Genomic DNA, 24,325 nt, shown 5'->3' on the forward strand with positions numbered 1-24,325 from the left:
ATTTGGATCAAAAATTCAAACAAAAGAAGGGGAAATTGGGGAAATACAAAGCGAGAAATCGTATGGTGGATTAGATGTTGTGAAGGGATCCTACATTGACCATAAGAAGCATGCAGCAGCGCACGATGTCTTGAACTGCTTTGTGATGTTTGTTAAAAATGTTACATTTGACAAACGCGACATGCAGTGCTAAGCAATGCGCAATGTCAGAATTATTGACTTGTATCGATTGACTGCGCTGTATCCTTCATTTGTAAAATGTATTTGTGAATTGTACACATGCTACTATTCCTTTCTTTTGCCAATGGAAGGTGATTTTCTGTATCAATTATCAGACAATATTTACAGAATATTGAATTTTGTATCTTACACAGACAAGAGAGGAGAACAAACATGGCACAACCTCCGGGTATGAAATGGTTTCTTTTGTGGTAACACTGCATTTCTGAGCAACATGAGATGAACTCCATGCTATAATGTATGCTGTAAAAAGCATATGACATCACAAGGGTCGATTGGGACTTCCCCCAATCTTCCCTGGAGAACCAGATAGACAGTACACAGGATGCTAAAACTGGAGTAATCTACCACATTCTTAGAAAGAGTCTTTTGAAAAAAATACAATAAAATAAAAAATAAAAATCTATACATCTGTACACCAAAATCCATGAAGGACAATACCTGTTTCTCATACGTGCATTAAACAGGCACAATCAACAAAGACTCTTATTGCAGCCAGCTATTGTGACTGTCTGTAACAAATGGTTTGTGAAGGTAGTGTAATATCTGTGAAGGTACAGTTGATCATGTCTAGATTCTTTGAATGATCAAAGACTGGATTAAAAAAAAAAAAATGTGGATAAAGATTGTATAAATTTAAGGAAGAAACTTGTAAAGAAAAAGGTTCAGGGTCCATTATGGACTCAAGTACTACACTACACTTTGGACACATACTGCACATACTCTGGAATGTTTTTCCAAGAAACTAGTTTAGGCCAAGTAAAAAAAGATAGTAGTTTCTCGTCCGGGTTTTTTGAGCAAGGCGATGAGGGAGGTCCTTACTATTTGATATCTTACTATTTTTTCGAGGATTGTAAAAATGAAAGTAATATGTGTTTCTCGTCCGGTAATTCTGAAAAAGGTATTGCGAGAGAGGGTTTTATATTTTCTATATCCAATTCATGAAATGAAATATCACTCTGGTAGCTGTGTTATGAGAGACCAGGTTCCAAGTGTATGTCTTGCCTGCACTCTGTGCATTTTCAAACAAATAGATTATGTACCATACTTGAAATGAAACTTCATGCATGCAGAAATACATTTGCTTTTTCTTTCCACTACAGATGTCAAGGGAAAATGACCATCTTAATACTGGTATTTAGTGTTGTAATGGCATTTCTGATACCAGTGTACTTGCAATTCTGATGTATTGTGCTATTAAATGAAACAGGTATAAAACATGTCTTTCAACAAAGAATGTACGACTGAAATAAATTCCATGATATTCAAAACACTGCTTTATTCATCATTGGTGTTTGTGACTTTTTGTGTCCACACAGCTGGTATGTATCTGCATTTCTTCACAGTACAATTGTAGCACATTCAAGTGGAAACTAGCTTGTACAATTGCAGATGGATGTCAAAATGATACTGATATGGCATTATAGCATTAAACATTAAAAGATGTTTCTTCATGTTCTAAAAAGACATTTGATAATCACTCATCATTTGGATGATGAATGATTGTATACCACACTACAGAATGGGATGATACGACTCACGGCCGTGTCCGTGAATTTACATCGTAAAGAAAAGTATCCTGCAGAAATACGAGACAAACCAGAATCCGTGGAAAAGTTATTTATTTTGTAGATACACCCATTTGATAATTCTACATTTGCTGGAAAAGTGCATTCATTTTCTCTTCAAAATAGAATAATACATCGCCGTCAGATGCAATGTTACAGAGCAGAGTGTACGGGCTTCTACACATTCGAATGTGTTCATGCATGCGTGCAGACAGCTGACAGACCAGGGGATGGTACCGGTGACCGACCCTGGACAGCTACAGCTACATACAGCTAGCTACAGACACGCACACTTTGCCAATACGGTGCGGCACGGCCACTGCACCGGCACCGTACCTTCCGACACTGCACACACATGCACATAGTCACAATGACATGAAAATGTATACAAACTCGATACAATCCTCACAAGCATTTGTACAGTACAATTCATCCGCTTGAAATATAAACGGGGAAAAATACGAACAATGCGCGAAATATGCCTGGAATATTGACAGCGATTGATCGCAAAAAGAAGAAGAAGAAGAAAATGTAGCCGCGCTCGCGTTCACGACGTACCGAGTGCGCTGTACATCACAGCTAGCCCAGGCCGGCCCGCCCGCGCCCATTATCCAACTACAGTTCGACTGCTTTGTGGGTCATTCCTTCTTGCCGAGCTCGCAGTGTGAAATGCATGCGTTATCATATACGCACTACAGAAGCTACAGCTGTACTACAGCGAAGTAGAGGAGGTAAGGCGTAGGTAGTAATTAGAAATGAGACAAGTACAGTATCACGATTGGTAGGTGAATTGTCGATTTTTTTTTCGGCGGCCGAAAAAATAGTAAATATAAAAAAAGTCGATGCGGCAACTGAAAATCGATGCGGGCGGGGAGCGGACTGGGACGAGAATTATGAATTTCTTGGTATTTTCAGCGCCATTTTGAAAATAGTAAATAGTAAAAAATTCGACGCGGCGGCCAAAATCGATGCGCGCGAGGACGAGAAACTGGTTTCTTTTTTTACTTGGCCTTAAACCCTTGACTATTTTTATTAAACACTTGACTAACACATGATTTTTCTGTATTATGTCCTTCTATTTTAGACTTTCTTTTCAGGCAAGTAAAATTAATGTTCAGGCAAGAGTTTTGCAGCAAAATTGAAAATCTGCTTGCCCAACTGGGCAAGTGGTAAAATAAAGTTATGTAGCACCCTGAGAGTTTCGCGTGTTTTTGATTCCGCGGAATCAAGTCATCAACTGCTGGAACATATGGCAAACAAAAACATTCGTGTGCTTTTATTTTCGCGCTAGTTACGGATAATTTCAACACCGCGAAAATTTTCACTTTTACAGTACGGCCTATAGCTCTGTGGGCCTAAATGAATTTTTGTGCATTTTGCAATTTGTCAAGATCTGAGAAAGTAGAATGTTTGCAATAGTTCGTGCCAACCAAATGCATTGAATGCCAGTGGCAATTCACAAAAGTTTCCATAAAAAGGGCTGTCGACTCTGATTCACACAAGTTTCATGCCAGAAATGTTTCTGGTTTCCAGTAGAGCAGACTGCTTGAAAATTCTTCAGGCAGCCCAGGTATAGATCTACAAATTGAACCAAACAGGTAAAACACACTCTCAGCTTCACAAGAGAAAGCTTTTTGATATCAAAAGTACCTCTCAGTTGAAAAACTTAGCAAGACTTACTCATCTTATTATGTCCCAATTTTCTAAAAACACTGAAAAAGATAATCACACAAGCACCATAGATAGTACAAAAAGAGTTGGTCCTACACAGACACATAGCAGTAGGTTAGTCAAGCAACCTTCTTTGTTATAAACATTTGTAATATTCTGTTTTTTACATGTAGATTGTCTGTGTGTACCTTTTCATTTTACTCATGTTTGTATTAATTCTCATACACACTATATTACTAGTATCTTGTATATCTTTTGTGTTATGTGTAATCTACAAGAATTGTATTCATGGGCTTGTCATATTCTTATTTTAATTCATTTTCTTTGTTTGTACTCTCATAACCCAAGAGGGGGTCGAAAGAGTCAATGAAATTCGCTAAATTCACTAAATTCACTAAAAAGAGAGAAACTACAAAACATGTTCTGCACCTGTAGAATGAAGATTTTGCAAAAATTTCTTGCATACATTGTAACAGTTCTTGTATACAATGTAATCTTAGATAAATACAAAATAAAATAAAATCAAGCACACATACACCACATTCCTGTAACATGCACTCCAATGTTTGCATTTTGTAGAGTGGTTGGCACAGCTAGTGTGCATGGTACTCATCATCTGGCAGATAAGCATCAAGGATAGGGCAAGGGAGATAGCACAATATGGCCAATATTTGTCAAACACCTAAAACACACCTACAAACACACCCATCAACCTCACCTCATTACACCCACTTATCTGCAAGCTACAGCTTTTGTTCGCTCAGATTGTACAGTGTACCCCACCAACTGGTTTCTGTACCCTTGAAATGCTGTTTTACCCTGTTAAAAAAAAAAAAAAAAAAAAAAAAACCTGTGTACAGATACCACCACTGACACACACTGCACACACACACACACACACACACACACACACACACACACACACACACACACACACACACACATACACCCATAACATCTGCAGGTATGACAGGGTCAACATTGTCCAAAGGTATAAGCCTTTTGTCAAGGCCCTCTCACTGTAATGGGCGAGCTAGCGAGCCCAGCCGAGCGCGACATAACCCCACTCAGTCAGATGGGCTCTCCACCATACAGCGAGAGGGCCTTGACAAAAGGCTACCAAAGGTATGGCTCGCACTCCCAAACACAAAAGAACAATATTTACCTCGGCATGACTTGCAAGATTTTGCACATGGCTCGCACGTAGCAGGATGACCACAGAGCTGGTTGTCTGAAATTCACTCTACAAACTTGTATTATGACTGAGCAATGCTGGTATTATTTCACTATATATTTCTCCATCTCCTTCTCTCATTCTCTATCTTGTATTTTTATACAACCTTCATAATTGCTTCACATTGTTGGGGTTTTTTTTTTGTTTGCACATGTCTTGCACGTAGCAGGAAGACCCGTCACTCGGTGGCACTGGTGGCACTGTTTTCTTCTGAAATTCAATGTACAAGGGTATGACTTAGCAATACTAGTAATGTTTTTCTATTATATATCTCTCCATCTCTTATCTCTCTCTCATCTCTCTCTAGCTTCCCCCTTGTTCACCTTCATTCTCTTCATATTGTGTGGTTTGTTTGGGGTTTTTTTGTCAGTTTCTCTTTCTCTTTGCCTCCCTTTCTCTTTCTCCTCTTCTCTCTTCCTCTTATTTTGTTTTCATATACTGACACATAACGATGTATGAAATAAAGTATGTCCTTTAGAGTCTTCTATTCACTTCTGTATTATACAGAGCTGTCATTTTCATGAAGGTTTACTTTGCACAAATTTCGCAAATCACTGTTGCGTGGGACGTGAAATAGAAACACGCATAAATGTTGCCATGTACTGGTAGTTAAGTGGCCGTGTGAACGGCCAGGCGTTACTACGCATGATAGCCTCGGTGTCAAATCCCAAAAACAACATCTTCCAAAAAATGTCTGTGACCCTCCTCATTCGTAAAAATATCTGAAATGTGAAAATAATGTTCAGCTTTGACAGCATCTATACTGTAGACACATTTCGTGCAACCATAAGCTAGCGCAAAAATAAAATTACACAAATACATATTTGCATGCCATATTTTTCAAGAGCTGATGTTTTGATTCCATGGAATTAAAAACCCAAAAAATTCGCCTTGGAACTCTGCAAAGCGCGAAATATTACTTGCGCGAAAATCCACTTTCACAGTTAAGATGAAATCTTTTCTGGCCATTTGAAGAAATGACAGGTGTTAAAAAAAAAAATTCCATCAAATTTCTTTTATTACTACATCTTGTTCCTGAGCTGATGCCTTTTGGAATTTCTTGTTGTTGTTGTTGTGGATCAGCAGATTTTATAACTGTTTAATCTTATTATAGAGGATTTTTTTTTTTTTTTAAATAAAAATGTGTGCATCTGAATTGTCAGATCAGTGAAGTTAGGTCATCTGGTTAGATGCACCATCTTTACAAAACAAACAGTCACATATGTTTTCAATTTATGCACATACGGGGATATGATCTCTACCCACAACAGTAACAGATGAATGATTTAAGCTCCATCAACAATGTATTGCAGTATTGAATTTCTGACTTTCCATATGGGCCACATAAATCATGATAAGCTTCTTACCTCCAACACAGGTACTTATCACAAAAGTGGCATGCAGGAAGAATCATTTATATTAAAAGTGAGTTGTTATTTTGTACAAGATGGTGTGCTTGAATGTCATTATCTCAAAAGGATGAATATCGACAATGTATTCATGTGGTGCAGCACACTGAATTCAAGGGTGCCATTATACCCTGGGTTTTGGTGTTGTGTAGCATCATCTTGTGCTTATAAGATATACCCAGGGAGGTGAGCTGCATATATACAATAACATACTATACATAGTATCAATTGCTATTAAGGTGGCCAAATTAAAGCAATCAGCAACAATGATCCCAGTGCCAAGTAAGGCATTTACACACGATGTGCATAGTATACAAAAGTAATTATAACTTTTTTTAAATAATCATTCAGGGAATGATATCAACAACAACAAAAAAAAACCCAACATCGCTGGTACTTGTAGATCTGATCTGTTCGAGAAGTAAAAGGAGTTTGTCTCCTACTGCCCCCTCCCCCTCTTTTCTCTCTCTCTCTCCCTTTCTCCCCCTCCCCCCGCCTCGCTCTACCTCAGCCTTTCATTTATGTTCTTCCAAAATATTTGGCCTGTAGCACACCTTGCCCGTTTTCTAAGACCCCCTTCAGTAATTTTGGGCCATCTCCTGGGCCCGAGCTAATTGGCTAGCGCCAAGCACTAAAAATTGATTCAAATAACTATAGCAAAGCCACGCTACTTCTATGACGACCCATTCAAGAATTCAGCAACGTAAGGGATAATTACCATGGTAAGTAAACGTATCATGCACACCTGGAGGGGCAAGGACAGGTAATTGTGACCTTTGACCTTGCAAGGAATTTTGGCCCGAGCCTGGTGCTGCTATGGTTTATAAATTCTCTGATCGGCGCCAGGCCCGAGCCTGGCACGGGCTACTTTGGCGCAACCCATTCATAAACTCAAGTTTTTCGAATTAGCTCAGGCTGGCCCGAGCCAGAGTTACTAAAAGGGGTATTTAAAGTTTCCAAAACTTTATCATTTAAAATCAATTTTCTAAACTTCCTAAACTTTATTAACTATTTGATGAAAGGACCACATGTGACATAACCATCATTGACACAGTATAAGCTGTTTTATTGGAAAGTATCTCTTTTTTTTTATTGTACACCAAAACCACTTCAAGATGAAGAGAACCTGAAACTTTCTAAAGGGCTTTTTACACTTGCAAATTTTTGCTTAGTCCCCTACCAACGGTGGGGCTAAGGGGGGCGGGGGGGGGGGGGGGGCCTTTCCTTTATAGGGCAAGTCCAAGATAACACGCGCGTTACGTATGGGACATTCAGAGACTTTTATGACCTGAAAAATAGTGTTAATGGCCTTTGATCATATTGAACTTTATCATGGTGATTGATATCTAGGAGAAGTATAATCATGTAAAAAATTGAGAAAAATGACCTTGACAATTATATTCTAGAAGAGAAAATATGTGCCGTTACGTATGGGACCAGAAAAATTTTGTTTTTTTTAACATTTTTTTCAACCTCACAACTCTCTGAAAGTATTTCATTCTACAACTTGTAACTCACTGTGATGAAAGTCACAAAACTCAAGATTATCACAGGTAAGTTTCATGTCATTAGGCAAAAAGCTCTAATCACAGGTTCTAATTAAAGACAGACATGACATGTTACGTATGGGACAGTTACGTATGGGACACTTTGTCCCCCATTCATTTAGTGTGTAGAGAACCATGTTTATGGGGATTTTGCATAATTATTGATCCAAATACTGATCCAGATTGTCAAGGGAACAACACCCCCCAAATATTTACCATCATAATCATATTCAATCATATTCTATATTTTTTATGACCAACCTGAGTATGTATGCCCTATTTTTATCAGGATAGTTACTACTAAAAAATTGAATAGTTTAAAGTGTTTACTTCCATTGATGAAGGGCAGTTTGCCATTTAGTTTCGATAAAAAACAACTTGACACAAGAAATATTAATTTTTATAGATAAGCAATACCTCCTGCATGGAATTCCAGTAATCGAGTAGATGATGATGTCTGTCTAGCAGTCAGGTCATTGATTTGAGTCACACCTCAGTATGTATACCCATGAATTTTGTTGTGGCTACTATTGAAAACTGAATAATAAAGGACAATTTGTGTATCACTTGCAATAACAAAAAATCATTTTACTTTTTTTTTTATATCACAACCATTTCAAATTGGATCTCCATCAAATTAACTTTGAATTCCTCTAGTCTTAGAATTGTATGCTCTTTAGTAATTCATATTATTGGTTTCCAGTCATCTCATAAAATGTTGGAAACTGAATCCCCATTTATACAAAAACTATACCATCCCTTTAATGCTGATTGTGTATTTTGCCATCTTCCCCTCCCCCTTTCTGAAAATTGTTTAGTCAAGTACATGTATTGTTTCAAGTGTCTAAAACTCAAAAAGTAGCTACAAAGTTGGGATGCTTTCTCCAGGATGATTGACCATTTGTGTACTGAGAGACCTTCCCAGCTAGCTACATGCATTCACATGCAATATATATGAGGATGTCCCATACGTAACGCATATGCCCCATACGTAACATTATTTCAATGCCTAATTTGAAGAATATTTCTTTTACTGTTTTTTTTTTCTATGGTATTTAATTTCTCTAAACAATAAATTAGAACTTTCCAAAAGGGCATTCAAATAACCTTAGCAATTTCAGAAAAAACCTAAAAAAATGACCTCATTTTGTTACGTATGGGACATCTCATGATAGGACACGAGCTAATTTGCATAATCATTTGCATAATCCTTAAATTTTCTTACCAAGTTAAACTATTTGATGAACTTCTTATGTCCACATATCAATCAAATATCATTTGCTTTCCCTTGAATAGATATGAATTTTTATAAATGTCCCATACGTAACGCTGTGTTTTACATTTATGCAAATGAGGCCCTTGAAATTTGCATAAATTTTCATATCATTTTTTTCCTCCATGGAAATCAAAACTTCAACTCATAAGCTTCAAAATGACACCAGATATGTCAATATTGAGTAAAGATGAAATTTTGCCTTCTGAGGGGACCTTATCTTGGACTTGCCCTATGGTCTTGTTTCAGATCAATGGTGTAACTTTGAAAATGACTACTTTATGAACTCTAAAAAATAAGTACAAAGTCGTATTCCCTTTTCCTTTGGTGGTTTGAAAGGGCACCAAAAGTGCTACCTCCCGTAGCATAACAAACTTATGTGGTCAATTCATCTCCTTGCCAGGGAGGCATATGTGGTCCAAAAGTGCCATTCTTCAGGGACAAATTTTACAAGGTTTTAGGATAATCAATATTATGTTATGAAGCTTTCCAACATTAAAATCTTATTATTGCTGTTGTAGAAGAAGAGGAGTCATACTAAATACCTATCACCATTGGAACACTACAACATCTCATATGTGTATGTGACACTACCTTGAAAGGAGTGTTTCGGACGTGACATTTTCCGTTAACAAATTAGGGTCTAGTAGAATTAGTGCTTGGAATAAGTAAATTCAAAAAGAGAGCATCAAATCATTATTTAATGCATGGCCAATGATGTGTAGATTTACATGTAGCAGTATGAAGGCATCACCCATGCTTGAATAGAAAACATTCAAAAATACATTTTTGTTAACAATTTTCCGTTAACTTTTTGTCACGTCCGAAACAAATTTCAAATTGAGATAATCAATACAAAAAATATAAATAAACAGTTTTCACCATTTCTAAATCACCACTGCTACTCTCATAAGAGTCTGTGAATATTAGGAAAGTATTCATTTTTTAATAAAAATTTTCTGGGAATTTTACGTTTTCCGTTAACACATGTCACGTCCGAAACACCATGTCACATCCGAAACATACACATGATAACTTTCAAGTCAGGTTCTCCACTAACAGACTTACCAGGTAAATAGTTGCTTGTCTGACTTTCACAACAACACACTGGTTATATGTATGCATGAATTATGTCAGCTCAGGTTCATTTGTACATTTTGGAGTAATAAATGTAAACAAAGGGTGTTTCGGACGTGACGTGTTAACAACCTATTTAGACAAATGGACCAGACACAGCAATATACATTTGTTCACTCATTCTTCTTGTATCATTATCATTTACAGGGTACAAGATGTAGAATGAACTACAACTAATATTATTTAATGGCACCTACTTGCCCAGAGACACAAGTATGCCTAATTTTAACCTAGGATCGGGATAACTGAGTGTCTTTCATTTCCTCATCCACAGAGGGAAAATGGGGAGTAGAGTTTCAAAGTATGTGTAATATCTTCAGTATGTAACTCATATTCGATATCTCTTACATAGTATTTCTGCAGTTTATTTAAATTCTTGGTAGTTTGAAAAGCAACAGATGTTTGCAATATAGTAAACACTGTTTCGGACGTGACACATTATTGTTAACATTACTTTTTACTTGAATTTTATACAATTTTGGTTACATCCATTTGTGTTTTAAGTCAGTTTTATTGGAATACCAATGCAAGGCAAACTATTTGGAAAAAAATTAACTTACCATTACTTATTTTTCTTTCTTTTTCACCTTTATTTGTCAAGAATATTCAATACATGTATGGACATGGATATTGCATAATGTTCTCATTGGACATTCACATGTTATATTTCTGTACAATACATTGCACAGCGACTCATAAGCGTGCTGCACCATTACGTGTATGTTATTAAATTAGTGTCATGCTAAAGTGCTGTGAATAATGAATCAGTTTCATTAATAATTCATTGATATTTCGTTACATCAACTTCTGTAAACACACAAACTGTAGTACTGAGAATACTGTGAAAATCAAAATGTCAGATTTCTCTCCCTACTTGTAGAGTTTATGAGTAGGGTCAATCCTGATTTCAGATAAACTGCGCTCCATTAATAAACATTTTTGTATTAAGGAATAATCACATGATCTGGAAATGTAACTATCCAGACAAGTTACCCTTAGTCAACTATCCCCTCCCTCCTCCCCCCCCCCCCATGAAGTTCCACCTAAGTGCACAGCGCAGTTGAACTGGGATATTATTAAAGGTGTATGAAACTAGAGTGTGAGCACTAATAACTGGAAGAGGGCTACGTGTATGAGCAGTAAGATACTTTTACAACTTCCCTTCTCAATTCTAGTATGAGGGTCATTCTTTTGTGCATCTCAATCTGCTCTACCAAAATATGACAAGTCTAGTCTTACAGGTTGTGCATATGGACATATAATATATGGAGAACAATCAAACTCCAAATTGAATTAAAGAGATGTAAACTTGAAATCACATCTGTACCATCCACTCCCAACCAGAAGCTGATTTAGCGTTAGAATAGCAGATAAAAATGAATGTTTAAAGGACATGTATGTACATGAAACACGTTGTAAGAACTGTACTTCTAGTACATCCCCGAGTGAGCTAGATGCATGTATGATGTCCCAACACATACATGTACAGTAAAGGGCATTGCATCATAGACAGACAGGGTAGTGCAATATACACTGTGTATTTGAACAAGCAATGCACTTGTAAATAGATAAATTTAAGTAAATGAAAATGTAAAACGAAACTTGAATTTAATGATTACATAGACACATACAAACAACAAACACACACACACAAAAAAAACTGGCAACTAAAAATGGTATAAGGGGATGTAAATATGATCTTGCCTGCTAAAGTTCCCTATAAATATATTTAAACTTGATGGCATATACATGTATGTGTATGCATAACGTTATCTATTAACTTGTGTTCCTACAGTCACAAATACCGTGGTAGTCAGGATATTTAGCATTTTATTACAAATAACATTTTTTTTTTTTACTTGTTACTGATGGTAAGTGCAGGACCAATTGATTCAAGTACAGTTTTGGGCCATGATTCAATCTTTGTCACAGGTATCAAAAATACAAATAACAGCATTCCTCACTTTGAATATGCATAAATGCACAGAATAATTGAGCATGTTTGCATGTGCAGGAGTTAACTGGACAGATGTTCTAAAGGTAACTACTGTAGTAATCTATCTAACTAGTAGCCAATTTCAGCAGACAAGTGAGCTCTACTTCAATCGAAGGATGTGTTTGAATTCACCAGGAGAATGTTGTTGCAATTTATCAAATGCATATTATTTATGCACTGATTCTTGAATATTTGTGTAAGAAATCATAAATAGGAGATTATAAATCCTAGTGATGCCATGACTTGGTTGTTATGTACAAAGCACAGGTCACTCACTAGGACATAAAACCACCTGTACATCCTGTATTCTTCATGACTCTTGAAAACTTGTACTAAACAATCTGGGTTGATTGAGTTTTTGGCAGCATACAATGCACACTATGTATAGCTATATTATGTACTTCAAGCTCTTTATTTTACTCTGTGGCACGTAAACTTTCAAGAGTCACATCCGAAACAACATTATGGGTTTTACTGATCTATAAAGCTTAGTGGTCTTCAATCGTTATTCCTGACTTGTAAAACTGACCTTTTTCAAATGTGTGTAGGTGACATGAATCACTAAATCCTTCTGTATCTCAATATTACCTGTATCCGACTTGTGTAATGGCAGGCTTCTTGATAACTAAGTACTTTGCATGAATTGGCTATTACAGCTTTTTCCAACAAGTTAATAGGACATTTGGTAATAAATTTGCTTTTCCTCGCCACTTTAATGTGGCAGGTAAGCTTAAGGGATACAGTGCATTGCTTTGCCAGGACAATAGTTAAGGCTTCGTGAAAGGCTTTGTATCAAACATGAGAGACACAAATTTGTGTAAACATTGTGTGTCACGTCCGAAACGAATGTCCTGCATGTATACTATCAATATGTTGAATGCATTTTGACAGGGTAATTATGCATAAACTGTGGCTTGGCCACCATTAAGATTTGAATTCTAATGAAATTGATTTTGTTATTCCACTTAAAATGAGTTAAATTGTATGTTAACTACTGTGTCACGTCCGAAACAATAGCCTTTTGTTAACAGTCACGTCCGAAACACTCGAGTCAGAAAAATATCCCCACAAGTTAAAATGACTGAAATCCGGTGATACCTATATCATTGTGTTACTTCCTAAGCATGTTTTGTATACACCATTAGTGATTCATTTTCTCTCATTTTTAATAAAGAAATTAAGAAAAGAAACGGTCATTTTGTAAAAAATGACATATTTTGAGTTTTCCTCCTCAAATATGAAAAAATTACATCTTCTTATCAAAAACTGTTGACTAAAATTTGGAGTCTATATTGGAAGTATGAAATATTGATAATGATGGAAAGAGAAGTTGAATATTTTCATGCTTCTATGTCAAAAAATGGAAAAATGAATTTTTCATAAAATTAGCCCCATGCTTCAGTTTGCCTCCCCGTAATTTCCTTTTCATTGATATGGGAGCTCTGAAACATTTTTTCCCATTAAATACCAACCCTAAGTGAAATGTCCAGCAACATTTCAAAGCTTAAAAAGCAATTCTAAATTTTAGCCATTTTGTCCATCAGTTACACCATTGATCTGAAACAAGACCCTATAGCCCACTTTCTGTTTACACTTGTTTTTGCCAAAGTGGGCAAGCCCCACCGATGGTCCGGTACTATCTGGCCCTGCAAAATAGCAGGGTTAGCACCGCAATTGCGGTGCTAACCCTCCAATTGCGGTGCCAAGCAAGCGAGTGTAAACAGAACAAAAAAATAATCCGGGGCTAAGCGACGGAGACGAAGTTCGACCCCCACTGACCAAACAGAATTGAGGTAATCAAGTACTGCTGGTGCGTGCGTGTACATGTACAGTGCACAGCGTAATCATGAATATTCATGTGGTTTGGAAAGTACGGGACTAAGAAATACAAGTGTAAAAAGGTCAATTTCCTCCTTAGCCCAGGACAAGAGCTTAGTACGGGACTTATTGGCGAGTGTAAAAAGTTGAAAAATTGGTACAGGACTAACAATAGTCCTGGGTCAGAGAAAGTATGGGGTTAAGAAACATGTGTAAAAAGGGCTTAAAGGGACTGTACAGTACTGGTTGAGGTAGGAATTCATATTTCAAACATTCCTATTCAAAGTGAGATAATGAAAAGCCTCTTATGAAATATGAAAGAGCATGTAATTTTAAGGATTCAACGTTTATATGATGAAAATTGGTTTTCAAATGGCTGAGATATCCAAAAAAGTACTTATGATGAAAGGCGACATGCCACAACTTTATTAGGATCTCTTTGTTTCACTTTGCTTTTGGATATCTCAGCCATTTCAAAACCGATTTTCATCTAATAAACTTTTGATACCCCTTAGAACTGTATATTCCCCCTTACATCTCATAGAGTGGTTTCTGAATATCTCGCAAAATGTTAAAAGCTAAATCTACACCTCGACCATAACTGTACACACCCTTTAATACTTGGAATTGAGTTCAAAAGTACCAGCATACAAGCTTGCATGAATAGCATTTCAGCAGATTTGATTCTTCACCAGAAATTGTGTGCCATACAAGTTAATCCTTTCGTTTCCTGTTGCAATACACTCTTTCATAATCCCTCCAGTTATGTAGTTGTGATAGTCAGACTCTTTGATGTCTTATACACTAATAATGCATTATTCCATGACTCCCAACAATGATGAAGCAATCATACTGCACTTGAAACTAGATGATATAGTAATATTTGGTAGAGTCCCACAACCACAGGACAGCTCTTGGATTGATACAAATATCACTTGCTGATAAAATTGCGATAAATAATTGGTGATCAGCACCTAAGATGAAGAAAAGTTCTCTTCAAAGCCAATATTACAGGCTCTCATTCATTTTATTAACTCTCTTTTTTCTGTCTTGCAATTAATTTGCTCAAATCCCATGACTTCCATAAGACCCACACCTAAAAAAGGAGAAAAGCACCAGAAAATAAAATGCCAAAAAACAAACAAACACACACAATGGAAAAGATGCAGCTTAGAGTCCTCTTGAAAGGTTGTTACAACCTTTGATTTCACTCATCATCATGGATATGTTCTTGATATATTTTCTTGAGTAATTTTAGTAAAAGCTATTCCATCCACCTGTAAATTGATGATGGCAATACATCATTTTTCAATTGCACTATACTAGCTTAGGGCCTATTTCATATTTGCTGAGGAGATAAAAATCTATATCATTCCATGGTAACACTTTGGGGGGGGGGGAGGGATGGGTGGGGGAGGGGAAGGCATATGGATTCCCCAGTCATGATACAACCACATGGGATTAGAAATGTACATGTAACTCCCACTGCCATGATGAATGTCATACATCATTTGTATGTTTACTGTAGACCTGTGTCATAACATGATATCGTCTATCGGCTGGAAATTATTGGGACTAATGGGAGAACATGGGCTGATCAGGCAAAGAAAGGGGTCTGGATACTACAACTAACTCCATGTATTATGTCACAGAAAATTTCCGCACAGCCACAGCCACAGCCCCAACCCCTGTAAGGTGTATGTTCTGGACAGGAAGGTGGGAGAAGAGATTTTAACCTCCACGTTCGACATTGTACATTACACACGCACTACACAAGTGATCAGTAACCAACCAAATTTTTGAAAGGTTTCCTTCTTGTTGTTAATTACATTGTATGTGCCCTAAATTCCAAATGGCGCAGCTTTATTTAGAATTTGTGGACTGATGCTATTTTCAAGATCCCAAATTCAGGCAAAATGAGTACTGGACTAATCTATGTGGCAGGCTTGCAAAACCATACAGATGCAAAAAGAGGAGTACAAGGCTGTGAAATTAAATAAGATAATATCTAAGCTAATACAATTCTTTACATTTTCAGTCGGTTGGAATTGATAAAATGTGATGAATTACATACAAAGTATAGTCAAACTCCATTGTCAGTGCTTTGAAGAAGAAACCAACTTGGTTCAATTAATGAAGTCTTTAAGTCAAGCATTTCAGGAATTTTAATATGTCCCTATGGAACTTTACTTGTGAGCTGCCCTTGTACAGTTGAAATATCAAATTCCAGAACAGTTTAAAGAGAGTCTGAAAAGAAAGAGTAAAATATGACAAGCACATCAGAGAATATTTGATCAAAAACAGATCAAAGTAAGGAAGTTGAAATCTCAAAGACTTGCTAATTTTTGTACGGTCAGTTCTGAAATAGTTGATATGATAATGAATATACGTCCATGATTGAGCTCATGATGTCATCACCTCAAAATTTTCAATTGATGATATACCCCCCCCCCCCCCCAAATGGTGAAAATTTGATTTTTCTGGTCTAAATGCATAAAAGTATGTTACTCCTGGTAAATAATCATCAGTCAGATACAGGAGGATTTTAGATCGAGGCATATTGTGTTTCATGATAACAAATGGGAATTTCACAATGTAGGCCACCTACATAATAATAATATGAATATGGTTGAATACTCATGTTGACTGTTGAACAAATGTTTCGTGAAAATTGGGGAAACTTCACAATTTTGCAACTTCCTTTGACTATTTTTATTTCATTTTGACCAAACTTTCATTTGTGCTTAAAATACAATAATTGTGAGAGTTTCCTTTCTTTTTAGACTAACCTTGATTTCTCTCTGATTTCTCCTTGAGGTTTAGACACAATTTCTATATCGATTGAATCATTAGTTTCTTAACCAATTACAACATAGAAATGAGGTACGGTAGCATCTGAAGCATTCTTACCATATATCCAATTTTAAATGACAATCATAGGGGAAATTAAAGAAAAACGATGACACCAGCAAAACTAACTTGAGCATAATAAATACAATTCAAGTGCAGATAGATCCACTAGATATTGCCCTTTATTTTAACAAGATCTTTTTTACTATTCTTTTTTGAGATACATAAGCCATTGGAGTATTATTATAAATGTATACTCTACTCTGCTCAAAGTTGTCATATGAAATTGCTTCACTAGAAAGAGGGCCAAGAGCAAATTTTGTATGGTCGAAAATCACTCCAGGTTTGGGCATCGTTCATCATACCACTCAGCCCTTTGGCATGGCCATGTGATGAGTCCCAACTACACCCTCAGGTCTGACAGTCCTACTGCAAAAGCTACTAGTGGATGGATACCAATCCCAAAATGCTAGACTCTAAATAATTGATGTCATACCAGTGACACAACATTTGCTTACGACTGTGACAATTGCTCCGGTCTTATTTTTCTCCAAGGACTTGTAGGGTTAGGGTTAGGGTTGTGATAATAATTCAATAATAATAATAATAATAAATATCATTAATAAAGTGCTCATTACAACGTTTCTGGGCACTAAGCATCTCACAATGGGGCAAGTCCAAGATAACGCGCGTGTTATGTATGGGACATTCAGAGACTTTTATGACCTGAAAAATAGTGTAAATGGCCTTTGATCATATTGAACTTTACCATGGTGATTGATGTCTAGGAGAAGTATAATGATGTAAAAAATAGAGAAAAATGACTTTGACAGTTATATTCTAGAAGAAAAAATATGTGCCGTTACGTATGGGACCAGAAAAATTTTGGTTTTTTGAACATTTTTTTCAACCTCAAAACTCTCTGAAAGTATTTCATTCTACAACTTGTAACTCACTGTGATGAAAGTCACAACACTCAAGATTATCAGAGGTAAGTTTCATGTCATGAGGAAAAACGCTCTAATTACAAGTTCTAATTAAAGACAGACATGACGTGTCACGTATGGGACAGTTACGTATGGGACACTTTGTCCTCCATTCGCTTAGTGTGTGGAGAACCATGTTTATGGGTATTTTTCATAATGATTGAAGTAAAATCAGTTGAAACTGCTCAAATACTGATCCAGATTGTCAAGGAAACAATATTCCCCAAATATTTACCATCATAATCATATTTAATCATAGTTTTATATTTTAATGACCAACCTGAGTATGCATGCCCTTTGTCCCCCATTCGTTTAGTGTGTGGAGAACCATGTTTATGGGTATTTTGCAAAATAATTTTGCAAAATACCAATGAACAAATTTTTGCATAAATTATTGAGGTAGAATCAGTTGTAATTACTCAAATACTGATCCAGATTGTCAAGGGAACAATATTCCCCAAGTATTTACCATCATAATCTTTAATCATATTCTATATTTTTATGACCAACCTGAGTATGTATGCCCTGTATTTTTATCAGGATAGTTAATACTAAAAATTGAATAGCAAAGTATTTACTTCCATTGATGAATGACAGTTTGCCATTCAGTTACAATAAAAAACAACTTGACACAAGAAATATTAATTTTAATAAATATGCAATACCTGCTGCATGGAACCCCAGTGACAGTGTAGGTACGATGTCTGTCTAGCAATCAGGTCATTGATTCGAGTCACATCTCAGTATGTATACCCATGATTTTTGTTGTGGTTACTACTGAAAACTGAATAAGGACAATTTGTTTGTCACTTCCAATTTAAAAAAAAATGATACAAAAACACTTATTTGAAGTACATCTTCATTATCATCACATACATGTGTTTTTCAATGCAGCTGCAACGCAGCTAGAGCTCTACAGCTGTACATTGTGTGGTGAACATTACCCAACATAGTCTTGTAGTTGAACTGTAATTTTTCAATCTGCTTGTGTATTCGGTTTCAGTACCCTTTAAATCAGAGGTCTCTGTAATTAAAGGGACTGTATAGTTCTGGTTCAGATGGTAATTCTGATTTCAACTTTTACAAGATAATTAGCACTTCTTTTATGAAATATTTATATAGCATACAATTCTCAGATAATTCAACAAAGTTAACATGACAAAAATCAATTTTGAAATGGCTGAGATATCCAGAAATGTGGTGTCCTAACAAAAGGTGGGTCACATTTTTTATTAGGACCACTTCATTTTACTTTCCATTTGTTTGTTTTTTGGTATTTCTTCCATTTTAAATTGGATCTCCATCAAATAAACTTTGAATTCCTCTAGTCTGAAAATTGTATGCTCTTTAATAACTCATTAATAACTGGTTTCCAATCATTTCGTAAAATGTTGAAACTGAATCCCCATTTCTACAAAAATAAACTTTGAATTCCTCTAGTCTGAAAATTGTATGCTCTTTAATAACTCATTAAAGGGAACATAAACCCAAACAGCGATGTGAATTGAGTGAAAGCAGCAACATCAGTAGAACAAACCAGTGAAAGTTTGAGGAAAATCGGACAATCGATGCAAAAGTTATGAATTTTTAAAGTTTTGGTGTTGGAACAGCTGGATGAGGAGACTACTAGAAGTTGTGACGTATGAGTGGACAACAATACAAAGAAAATATAAAGAAAATTCAACAAAAATTCTCTTTTCTAGCATTATGAAAGAGTACTTGATTAACTGCTTTCAGAAAGCAATGGGGATAATTGCTACCCTTAACATATGTCAGTATCAAGTTGATGTAATTTGTAATTTTCATGAAAAACGAATTTTTGTTGAATTTTCTTTATATTGTTGTCCACTCATACATAACCTCTGGTAGTCTCCTCATCCAGTGGTTCCAACACCAAAACTTTAAAAATTCATAACTTTTGCATGGATTGTCCGATTTTCCTCAAACTTTCACTGATATGTTCTACTAATGTTGTTGCTTTCACTCAATCCACATTGCTCTTTGGGTTTATGTTCCTTTTAATAATTGGTTTCCAATCATTTCGTAAAATGTTGAAACTGAATCCCCATTTCTACAAAAACTGTACCATCCCTTTAAAGTGAAAACTAAGTTTCGGTAAGTGCTTGAGAACCCGTCTAGCACCATTTCATTTTTGCTTGCAATATATCGAAAGAGTCCACTAAGAAACTTACCTGGCTGACACGGTTTGCCGGAATGATGAGTCGGTTTGGAGTATTTTGAGAAAAATAATAATAGTAGGAAAACCGACTTTTATTCCAGAAGGCTCCAGACTAACTCGGTCTCGGGAAAAATTTTCCCCTACTTCAGACAATTCACACGCAGTAAGTGATCGCCACATTCTACTGGCCACTGCATAATACCAAATGAGGACAGGAAAGTGCGTGCTAACGTAATCCTGTACAAAACAAAACAAAAATGACAGCGCGCGGTCTTCAGTTGCTGAGACGCGCGGTCTTTGGAGTTTTTGTTGTTGTTTATCAAGTGCCTTTGATTGTTTTAGAGGTGCTTGATAGGCGCACACTAATTTTGCATGCGCGCAAAAGAGGTTTTTGATGCGCGCGTTGTAACAACACGGACCATTACTGCGAGTTGCCAGAACACGAAGCGCTAGTTTATACAGGCCGCTCTCATAGGACAACACTGTACAATCAGAGGGACAACCATTACAACTCATCCCGCCGTCAAAGCGAAGCCGAGTTATCCCCGAGTCCGAGTCTAGCCTGACCCCGTTTGGGTAAGTTCTGAGACTGAACGTTTTTCGTTAATATTTCCCATTTTCGTTGTTACCCATCGAATATCTTGTTATTACAGCGTTATTCCGCACATTTCCTAGGCATACGTTCACATTTTGGAGCAAAATTTGACAACTTTTGCAGGCGTACCAGAACTTTGTTTGGGCTTTAATGCTGATTTTCATTGTGTATTTTGCCATCTCCCCCTCCCCCTTTCTGAACTTGTTCAGTCAAGGACATACATGTATTGTTTCAAGTGTCTATAACTCAAAAGTAGCTGCAAAGTAGGGATGCTTTCTTCAGGATGATTGACCATTTGTATACTGAGATGTACCCTCCCAGCTAGCTGCATGCATTCACATGCAATATGTGTGAGGATGTCCCATACGTAACACAATTGTCCCATACGTAACATTATTTATTTTGCCAATAAAAACTACTTCTTTTACTATTTTTTCTTCTTTCTATGGTATTAAACTTCTCTGAACAATAAATTAGAACTTTCCAAAAGGGCATTCAAATAAACTTAGAAATTTCAGAGAAAACCTAAAAAAATGACCTCAATTTGTTATGTATGGGACATCTCATGATAGGACACGAGCTAATTTGCATAATCATATGCATAATCCCTAAATTTTCATACCAAGTCAAACTACTTGATGAACTTTTCATGTCCACATATTAATAAAATCATTTGTTTTCCTTTGAATAAATATGAATTTTTATAAATGTCCCATACGTAACACTGTATTTCACATTTATGCAAATGAAGTCCTTGAAATTTGCATAAATTTACGTAATATTATTTTTTTCCTCCATGGAAATCAAAACTTCAACTCATAAGCTTCAAAATGATACCGAACATGTCAATATTGAGCAAAGATGAAATTTTGCCTTCTGAGGGGACCTTATCTTGGACTTGCCCAATGGAGAAAAATTAGAAAGGAGAAATTCAGTCATGAAGTAGATATCATATATTATTAAAGATGAAACACAATACAAAATACACACAATGCTAGGGTTGATAGGGTTTTAGGTTCAGTTTGAATTGATGTGAGGATTAGGATTAGGGTTAGGTGTTTGTGGGTAGCATGTATACATGTTTGGCTTGAATAGTGTGCAGATATTTTATAGAAGCAATTGTCATTGTCACATTGAGCAAATGCCATGAAACCTGTAGTGTATAAAAGACATATGGTTCTAATGTGTGTGAAACTAAAATTGCAAGATGAGAGATCAATTTCATCTATTTTAAAGGACAAGTTCACCCTCATAAACATAAGGATTGAGAGAATGTAGCAATATTAGAACACGTCATTGAAAGTTTGAGGAAAATCGGACAACCCGTTCAAAAGTTATGAATGTTTGAAGTTTTTGTGTAGTACCCGCTGGATGAGAAGACTACTGCAGTGTATGAATAACTTAGATGTCACATGCGTACAACAATATAAGGAAAATATAAAGAGAATTTCACAAAATTCCATCTTTTGAAAAAAGTACATATTCCCTTGACTCGTTAATGACATATGTTAGGGGTAATATTATTCCCCCTGCTTTTAGAAAGAGACAAGTGCTCTTTTATTATGTGAAAAAAGTTAAAATATGTTGAATTTTCTTTACATTTTCTTTATACTGTTGTACGCATGACTCACAAGCTGTAGTAGTCTCCTCATCCAGCGGTTCCAACTCAAAAATTTTAAAAATTCATAACTTTTGCATCGATTGTCCAATTTTCCTCAAACTTTCACTGATGTGTTCTACTAATATTGTTGCATTTTCTCAATCCTTATGTTTATGAAGGTGAACTTGTCCTTTAATAATGATAAAATTGATAATAAATGGGGTGTGGCTGATCATTTTGTTTCTTGTCATTTACTGTAAACGCAAAAAGTTTTTGCAGTACATTAACTTCTTGCATATTTTGCACTACTTCTGACTAGTCAGCGAATTCTAAAACTCATGAAAATATCTTCACAATTTTCTCGTCATGTTTTGAATAGGTTGACAATTGCACAGTGCAAATTCAAGAACCCAGAAATGTTCTTGAATCACTCAGGCGTGAAAAATTAATCACACAAAAACATTGACATTTACAGTAGGCCTACTGGAACAGTGACGAATGTTAGCACACACACACAGTAACATAATTATTCCACCTCTATAATACTAATATTGATATTAATATTAATAAATTAATATACACTGTAGTCTATCTGATAGAACAAGACCTACTACATGTACATGTATTGAAATTGTCTCCAAGACCACACCTGCAGAATATTGATTGAATGGAAAGCTGCCTTCAAGATCACACATAGAATCAAACCTTGGCCTAACGGTTACAGCTAAAAAATGGAAATTTTTTGTAAGACAGGCAATACATTGGTACTCAACTGACTCGGTCACACACACACACACACACACACACACACACACACACACACACACACACCAGAGCTACCAAGTCTCACGCATTCTGCGTGAGACTCAAGCATTTAGGGGCCATCTCACGATCTCACGCATGACACCCATTTTTCTCACGCATCGGACGAAGTTTGCAACTTGGGCCTATAATGAGCATCACATCACATCAACATCACATCAAATCTGATACGGTTGAGCATAGCTCAAAAGATTAAAGTGATATTTCCCTTCTGTCTTTCAAAATGGTATGCACCTGATTACACCATTGAGAGCTAAAAATTGAAAAAGCTCCTTACCGTGGGAGGCCACGGGGGGGGGGGGGGGGGGGGGGGACCCCTCCCACACCCTTGCTCGCCGAGATGCCGAGTCTAGTCATGAAAATCTCACTCATAAAATTTGTTTGAACTTGGCATCCCTGACACACACACACACACACGCGAAACTATAATAATTCAATTCAATTCACTTCCATTTTGCTATTTGTGTATCGTTCGGACACATGCTATTGCTCACTATGTAGATCTGTAGAATCTACACTAGATCGAACATGAAATACACTCACACCTAGACAAGAGTAGAGAAGAGGATCGAGGGACATCAGGAGACGAATTTCGAACACTGCGGCTGCACGGCGCGGCTGTAACTTTTACTCAGTTCAGTGTATACTGTCACTAGTGTCAGGTCAAAAGAGCTCCGTATATATATTTGGTAAGGCAACGTCTTCGGAGGGCACCGCGCGCAGTAGTGCAGTGGCTGGACTCAAGAATTACCTACCGTTTCAGATTTTGTTGTGATTTTATTCAGTTTGGGTGATTTGAGCTTTCAAGCAAGACTTATTCACGCGGCAATTTGCTGAGTTTCCTCTAGATCAAGTCTTATTGTCTCGGGGTGTCACTGGCTGGTACTTCTATAGTTATACAATCGATGCGATGTACATGTTTCGTGAAAGGACTGTTACGCAATAGTACACAATGTCTGAGCTCGTGGGTTGTATATGGGCTAGCTGCCTGGTCGCGTCCCCGGCCTGTCTGCCTGATGCATAAGCTGAGAATGCGCAAGGTGGTGCGAAATGCCGGCCAGGCGGCAGCGCGAGTGCTTTTCACGTTTTTGTTTGTGTTTTTTTTTTTCACATTATCAATAACGACCTGCACGGAGTGCACAATTGCCTTAAATCATGCCCATTTATACAAGCACCTAATTTCAAGAACGGAAAATTTTGACGATGTGTGCTGTAATAGGGTCTATACTCACCCCAACCCCTGGCTCAGTAGTTCGCTCAACAGTAGTGCTTTTTCTGCGATTCGCAAAAACAAAGAGATATAAGAACTACTAGTAGTTTATGTACCAGGCATGCACGACGTGCGTACGTACGGTGTCGTCGTCACGGATGCATACACAATGTACGGTAATTCGCCGCCC

The 24,325-nt window shown here is 36.7% G+C and overlaps 1 protein-coding gene across 1 annotated transcript in view; it reads right to left on the reverse strand.

The window, feature by feature from the left end:
• The window catches only part of LOC139715375 (uncharacterized), a 59,679-nt gene extending 54,715 nt beyond the window's left edge, over positions 1 to 4,964 (reverse strand). Inside the window, exon 1 of the mRNA XM_071626948.1 lies at positions 4,645 to 4,964. The gene's annotated coding sequence lies outside the window, so the exon portion shown is untranslated. The remainder of the gene's footprint in view (positions 1 to 4,644) is intronic.
• Positions 4,965 to 24,325: the final 19,361 nt, after the last annotated feature.

This window comes from Diadema antillarum, unplaced genomic scaffold (assembly GCF_040938485.1).
Source record: "Diadema antillarum isolate AM-2024a unplaced genomic scaffold, OU_Dant_1.0 scf00000047, whole genome shotgun sequence".
NCBI classification, from domain to species: Eukaryota; Metazoa; Echinodermata; class Echinoidea; order Diadematoida; family Diadematidae; genus Diadema; species Diadema antillarum.